The sequence below is a fragment of the Cylas formicarius genome, unplaced genomic scaffold (assembly GCF_029955315.1).
Source record: "Cylas formicarius isolate icCylForm1 unplaced genomic scaffold, icCylForm1.1 PGA_scaffold_8__14_contigs__length_24414737, whole genome shotgun sequence".
Lineage (NCBI taxonomy): Eukaryota > Metazoa > Arthropoda > Insecta > Coleoptera > Brentidae > Cylas > Cylas formicarius.
Genome location: NW_026844361.1, coordinates 10,566,042 through 10,572,058, shown reverse-complemented (window position 1 = coordinate 10,572,058; position 6,017 = coordinate 10,566,042). Strand labels below are relative to the sequence as shown.

The 6,017-nt window shown below is 34.9% G+C and overlaps 1 long non-coding RNA gene across 2 annotated transcripts; it reads left to right on the top strand.

Moving 5' to 3' along the window:
* The first annotated feature begins 1,411 nt into the window (after nt 1-1,411).
* On the top strand, nt 1,412-3,504 carry LOC132706496 (uncharacterized). 2 transcript variants are annotated; one of them, XR_009619593.1, is made up of 5 exons: nt 1,412-1,603; nt 1,661-1,865; nt 1,922-2,042; nt 2,095-2,317; nt 3,253-3,504. It is a non-coding gene; the product is annotated as an uncharacterized LOC132706496 (long non-coding RNA). The 2 variants fall into 2 exon arrangements; XR_009619592.1 differs by having other exon boundaries at nt 2,095-3,135; nt 3,195-3,504.
* The last annotated feature ends 2,513 nt before the right edge of the window (nt 3,505-6,017 follow it).

The window sequence follows — 6,017 nt, the reverse complement described above, 5'->3', positions numbered from 1 at the left end:
GACATTTCATATTGTCGTAATCGATCTCAATAATGTAAACTCTGCCCATCCAGTTAACCATCGACCAGAAAAAAACAATTACCCGTGAAATTGGACATCAAAACGTAACGTAGCCGTTCGGTTTTCACGGCCTTTAAATGATCATTACCTGTTTACAATAAACGATGCCGCCACATGGTTTTCGGATAGGCGGTGTACATGCCGTCTGGCGATTTTGTTTACAGTTGAAGAAACTCTTTTCCAGGCATTTAGAAGAATATGGTCTAAACAAATGAATCGTAAAAACGACGAATAGAAGAAGAAGTTTTGAAATTATGGTACTGTACGGTATTCTCCATAACATTGTTATATAATGTATTTGCGTATCTTCTATCCCAGGATCAAACAAGAGTTATTAAATAAACATAGTTCTCAGCTGCCAGACAAAAAAAATTATTTATTAGCACATACTTAAGGTTCAGTATGATTCCGAGCTCGATTCTATGTCACCCTTAAAGTAGATTCAAGTTCAAAGTCGTTTTTTTATGTAGTTTGCCTTCTAGGCAGAGGTCTATTCTAAGAATGGCTTGATGGCATTTAAGCAAATCTGCTACCACTCAAGCGCCCGCTCTAACTTCAATTCTTGAAATTGGATAACACGACAATTGTCTCAATGTTTTGCTTGTTTGATTAACTTTTATGTTTATAGATTTGTCCGTTTGTTAAAGTTCATTTTAAGTGAATTAGAAGCAATATCAAATAACATATTAATTTCGAAAATACATATTTTATATCCATTATTATTATTATTCCCATCTTCGCGAATATGGAGATTATGACGCTGCCCTCTATCTACATCTACAGATCTGTTTTATACATTCATGATAATGCTGATTCTTATCGCACACCAACTAGTAGACATCAGTATAACACCAGGCAAGGTGATTAGATCGCCCTACCGTACTCCAGACTGACGTCCTCGCAAACTAATAAAATCAATGTTAAATTATACAATGTTCTGCTGAGCAGCCTTAAACATCTAACAACCAGAGAATTTAAGCAGAAAATGAAAATTTTCTTTATAGAGAACACCTTTTATGGCACCGATGAATATTTTGAGCTGCTTAAACACACGAATATTTAATAATTTGTGACTTTATGTATTATTTACATCTTATCTATTATCTTGAACTATTTTGCATAATTTAGTGCAATTTGTGTGTACTTTATTATTGTTTATTTTATATATTTTTCCACTGCGATAACCATTGTAATTGCCATACTCTTGACCTACCATTTGTTGTTCTTCTGACTTATTTGAACGGTTAATAAAGTTCTATTCTATTCTATTATCATCATCATCATTATTATTATTATTATCATTATTATTATTATTATTATTATTATTATTTCGTATCACCTTTAAGGGGGAGGCTAACCGGACCGAAGTCAAGGTTACCCTTCGTATAACACGTAATGACGGACAAGACGACAGGTTCCTAATATCACGGGCTTTTGCCCACCAGATCCCGACTAAGGAAGAGCTTTACAAGGTTTTTCGCTGGTCGCTTTTCAACAAGGCCAGTCGCCGAGATAATTAGTGGTAATATTTTGATTGTATGAAGTGAGTAGATTCTTTTTAGCTCGTGTGAAAGATCCTGGTATTTCGTAACTTTTTCAGCGTATGCTTTCTGTCTGTTGTTTTCTGGTGGTACAGCAAAATCTATGATAAAGGCCAATTTTTCATTTTTGTTGATAAAGAGAATGTCCGGTTTGTTATGCTGTATTTGTCTATCAGTTACGATCATTGTATAAACTTTAGCGGAACTATTCTCTATCACTGGGATGGGGCTGTACTTGTAATACGGCAAAATTCAATTATTCAAGTATTCTTTTGGAGAAATTACGCCACATACGCCAATAATATGGTGTATGGTTTCAGGTTTCTGGTTGCACACTCTGCACAAATCGCTTGAGATGTTCTGCATCATGACAGGTACGACCTGGTCCCGCACCGCGGATATGGCTCCCTCAGTTTTCCGATTCAGTCGACCCGGGCGTAAGTATGTGCAAGACAATTCTTGCATTCTTGAATCCTTTCTTCCTCTTGATTAGAGGGAGCAATAGCTACATCGTTGGCCAAATTGAGGGGAGTGAAGATTTTGTATGACCGCATTATTGCATCATGCATAGGTAAGTTGGAGCTCTTGAAATATTTTACCAGTTGTTTTTTTTTTTTAGGTGACGCGCTCGCAGACTCAAAAGACCTCGCCCACCATTCTGCCTAGTGATATATAGTCGCGCGGTAGAGGAATTTGGATGATGGCTTCTATATGAGGTAAGTGTTGTGCGTACTAACCTATCAATTCCTTGCAGGTCAGTATCGGTCCATTTTAGAACCCCAAATGTGAACTCCACCACTGGCATCGCCCAGGAATTAATAGCGGAGAAAGAATTTTTTGCATTGAGTTCTGTTTTTAGTAATAGTCGAAGTCTCCTTCTGAACTCGGTTTTTATATTTTGCTTCATGAGTTTTGATAGGTAGATAGATAAGATACTTCTAATTCTCGCTGGTAGGTGGTTTATTTCTGCCCCATCCATGAGCTTCATTGTTTCTCCCGCAACTAGGCATCCTCTCTTTTGTCCAGTCCAAACTCCATTCCTATAGTCCTGCTAGAGCCGGCCTCAATTTCCATTTGGTTGTGAAGTTGCATGTACAATGTAAGAGATGGTTTTTGCCCACTAAGTGGGTTCAGGGCTAGACAAAACCAGAGTGGACTCATACTATCGCCCTGGAAAAATCCCCTTTTTATTTGTAGCTACTGGGTTAGATATTCTTGCTGTTGATTGCGAACTCTTAATCTTGTTTTTCATTTCCCCATCAAGTGTTGGAGTAGTTTGGGTGCAGCGGGACCATTCTTATAAATGGCAAGAACACTTGTCAGCCAGCTATTTGGGACCGAGTCGAACGCTTTTTTGTAATCTACCCAGGCGACCGATAGGTTTCTCTGCTTGCTTCTGGCTTGGTTTGTAATTACTGCGTCAGTGATAAGCAGTTCTTTTGTGCCTTGTGTTCTTTTTTTACAACCAAGCTGTCCTGTGGCTAGGATTTTATTCTCAGTTACATGCCTTTCAATGTTCTGGGCGATTATTGACGTAAATATCTATATATTATTATTATTATTATTATTATTATTTATTCTTCTTCTTTTTAGGTTAGAACTGGGTCCTGTGTTTTCATCACTGAGAATCAGCTTTCATACCATCTTTTAGGTGCTTGTCGGGGAGGTCTGTCTGCTTTCTTTTCCTTTGCAGTGACTTCATAGCCGGTCCCAAGCCCGGATAAAAGAGGAGGGTTCCAAGTGAGGTTAGCGACCTGCTTGGATAAAAAAAACAAGTGCTCCTAAATACAATGGTTTAACCTCCATATTTCTTCGTTTGGTTTAATTTTTGTTTAAGTTTCGACTTGAAGCATTTCATTTCCTTTTTATTCTTAAACTGTCTTGTGTCATATTTTAACTTTTAATAAACCATCAGTCCAACTAATATATCTTTAGATAATTGTTATAATTAAATTTAAATTTAATTTAAAATTAAGTCGAATTGAAAACGAAGACAGAAATTAAGAAAAGATTTTATATTATTGTTTATTTGATTTGGTTAATGATATATAAATTTATAAAGTATAACTTATAAACTAGTTTTGTCTGTTGTGTTGTTTTTTATTGCTAACGATGGTAAAAGAGTAGAAGAAAGAATAGGAAATGTAATAAAAAACCTTATTATTACTATTTTATGTATTTATTACTTGTTTTTACTATTATTATTTTATTTTTTCAGTTATTATGATTACTTCTTTAATAGTTACGCAATTATAATTTCATCATCTATCTAATAACTATCCATAATAAACTGTGTATATCTATGCGAGTAATAAATTAAAAATAGTATAAGAAATGGGAAGAAACATCAAAACACAAAATTTAAACGAGAAAATATACCTTTTTTTCAAATATCTAGTTAATTCATGTCACATGATATAATTCAAATTCTTTGGGCAATCATGATTTTTTTAAAATTTGGTCTTCCTCCAGAATAGTTCTTTTTGTTCTAGATATATTCCTCATCCAGAGAAAATCATACAAATTTATAGAGAATTGGAATGAATGTAGTGATGATTGACAACCATGTGTAGGTTGACTAAAACTGATTAGCCTGAAACAAAATCTGTCTATAACAAAAGTCTGTTAAGTCCAAACACCAAAACAAACGTTCGCAGGAACATTCATCTCAATTATTATAGAAATTACAATTACAAAGTATTATACATATATTGCTAAACACGAAAATGTCACATCTTTTAATGTCATAGGTATAGGTATAGCTTGAATTTGCGCGCACCTAATATCTATTCGCTATGATAACTTACCTCTATCATAAGCAGCCCTAGTTTGTCCTATTATTCAGAAGATATTACGAGTAAAAAAAAATCTAAAACCGTAAACTTTCTGGCGGCCTTCTTAGGTTGCCGCATTATTATAACTCAACATTTTGTTGACACAACAGGGAGATCCCTCGATTGACTTTTATAAATCCCCACGCGTTATTTTCGTTTATTGCCGTTCTCTCTTGCGACCGACCTTCCTATCACAGAGTTCAAAACTCTCATTTTGGCGATAAGGGCACAAATTGTAGAGTATAGAACGCTGTGCTACCGCGAACACTAATTTCCATACTATAAATTATTATAATAAGAGCCGCGATAAAATGCGCTTGGGAAAAAATCGTGCGTTTCGCCCCAGGGGGGGCGTCTTCAGTGGCGGGTAACGTGCCGAATTTATTTCATTCACATAGCACACTGCCTATTTGAAAATGGCAATTTTAAAATTTTAATTGAATAATTTTGTCAGCGAAATTTTTCACGAATGTTAAAAACAAATTTTTGAATTTTCGAAGTAGAGGGTGTTATGTTGCCATTTCGGCAATGTATTTATATTGAGTTAACCTCAGGTAATTGTGCTAGAACTATAAGCTTTCCTAATATCACATTTTTGGCCAGTTAATGTAGTAGTGAGATACTTTTCGTCAGATTTTCTCAGATGTAATTACTTAAGCTCAAGCCCTGTATGAATCGGCCAAGTCTTCACGTCCTGTATGGCCTGTATATTATTAATTTTTAGAGTTGACAAAAATTATGCCATAAGCTTGCCGCAATAAAAACAACGATATATAATATACAATACGATAATACAATTTAATACAATAATAATACAATTTAATTGGAAATTAAGTTATTGCTGATTTGGAACTAGCGATGTATTTACGGAGTATGGATATAAAGTTACTTTTATGCATTGTTTATATTGTTTATAAAACTCTACACAAGTCATGAAAACATGAGCTGCAACCGTAAATTATTTGTGTCAGTCACTAATTTTTTCCAAGCTATAACGACCTGGGATAGTGACAGACCAAAGAAAGTTCAAAAAACTTGCTTTAGATTTTCTTACAACGTTTGAAATCATGAGACATTCATTTACGTTATACGTTATATATTTAAATATTGAAGTTACCTTTAACTCCTACTTACTAACGTACTTAAAAACCATCTTATTGGTCGAAAAAGCTTATAGCTTATATCTTTTAATGAGCTGAATATTACTAATACAAGGAAAAATAGTAGTTACTTTTACCTTCACATAACACTGAATTATTTCAAAGACATTTTTCATATAAAGCACCTAATTTGAACAACAAACTATTAGTAGATTTTTTAAATAACTTATCATTATTATATATCTATCGGTTTTGAAAACGTCCTCCGACGTCGTCCGATTCCCAATCTCCAACGATTCCTGTTCTTCCAGAGGTCCTCGTCTAGTCGTCTCCATTATATTTCACTATCGATGCCCTTTCTCCAGCTCTTTCTCGGTCTTCCCAGCTTCCTTCTTCCTGTAGGTTGTCCAGGTGAGTATTTGTTTAGGCAGTCGCTGTTCTTCCATTCTTTGGACGTGACCGTACCACTGTTTTGTTCTTAT